Genomic DNA, 1,469 nt, shown 5'->3' with positions numbered 1-1,469 from the left:
CCTGAATCGCCTGAATCATCTGTCAGGGGTGGGGAAATTTAGCATCCAAGGTTCTGGACTGGGTGACTGAAGATCTGGACGGTAATTCCTAGTTCTGTCACCAACATACTCAGTGATCTTAGATCAGTGCAATCTTAGATCGTTGTATTCCCCCTTCTACTTAACACCTTGATTGCACCGTTTCTAAGATGAAGATTTTTCTGCTGACTTATTCTGGGAAGTGCTTTGACACCTGAAGATAAATATCATTATTGATTTTAACGTCAACACTCTTTTTCTATTGTTTGGTCTCTTCACTGAGACTGGCACATGTTATATCAACACATTAATATCTTTGAGGCCTAGGCTTGTTTTCCTTGTTTCGGGTGAGTGCTTTTACCATTGGATGAGGCTGTTGTGGGCCTGCAGTTTCTGTCTTAAGCTTTTCATTAGACATTTGTCTTGGTACGGAGCAAAAATATTTACAAGTTTTGTGGGATGGAAAACACATATTCTTTCCCAGAGAAGGGAAAAAAAATTAGAACACTGTGAGACTGCTACATCTTCCTCATGTACGTGGTCTGGAGTGCTATACTTTTTATTCAAAACTAACATTTCTGGATTATACATTTGCGTTAATCTTGGGAGGGCAGGTTAGTGAAAAGTTCAAACAGGTCCAGGGAAATGTTATTCTCATGAAAAGCAGGCCATTGCTGGAGCATACAGGAGAGTAGCCTCTTTCCCTTTATCTTACAACCCATTCAGAGTTTGAAGTCTGGTTTTTGTAACAACAAATAATAAGGCAGCTTAGGAATGTCATATGTGTGGTCTAAACCTTCACGGTTACGGTCTCAGAAATGGTGACGAGACCTTGAGAAGGTGCTTTAGTTGCAGGTTTTCTGAAATCTTGGTTGGACCAAAGCATGTGCAACTGCCCTTGCAGACAGCGTGAGTGACTCCGGCATGGCACATACCTGGCTGCAGATGCAAGAGGCAGGTGTCGTATCATCACCCTGCAGCAGCGTGGTGTCCCTCCTGAACAACGCAGCAAGATGTTGGCTAGTGCCTGGAGCTGAGGGAGGCTACAACATGACTTTCTCCTCCTGGCCTTGGGACAAACCTGGTTCCTGCACTAGGAGACCTGCACGTGCTAAGGGCTCTGTGTGTATGGCTTTGGCTTTCTAACTGTGACACTGGCCCCTGTCTGACCTGTGGATTTGCCCTCTGGGCAGAATGAGGTTGACATCCCAATATGCTATGTATTGTCCTTGCAAAGCATGTCACTTTGTTACATCTAAGCAAATAGGCATTGTACTGAGTCCTAAAAAGAGTAGGAGCAAAAAGTGTCCTTTGCGACATCGGTCCTGCAGGGCAATGTAGGCTGCGGTATTTGCTAATAACTGAGAGTTATGAGCAACTGCCCCTGTAGTGCCTGGGGCAGAGATTTCATTGAGTTAGGCACTCTGCCTGTGGTGGGTCCTGGGCAGCCC

Source organism: Struthio camelus, chromosome 5 (assembly GCF_040807025.1).
Source record: "Struthio camelus isolate bStrCam1 chromosome 5, bStrCam1.hap1, whole genome shotgun sequence".
Taxonomy (NCBI): Eukaryota; Metazoa; Chordata; class Aves; order Struthioniformes; family Struthionidae; genus Struthio; species Struthio camelus.
The sequence above is the reverse complement of the archived record's forward strand: the minus strand, read 5'-3'. Positions refer to the sequence as shown.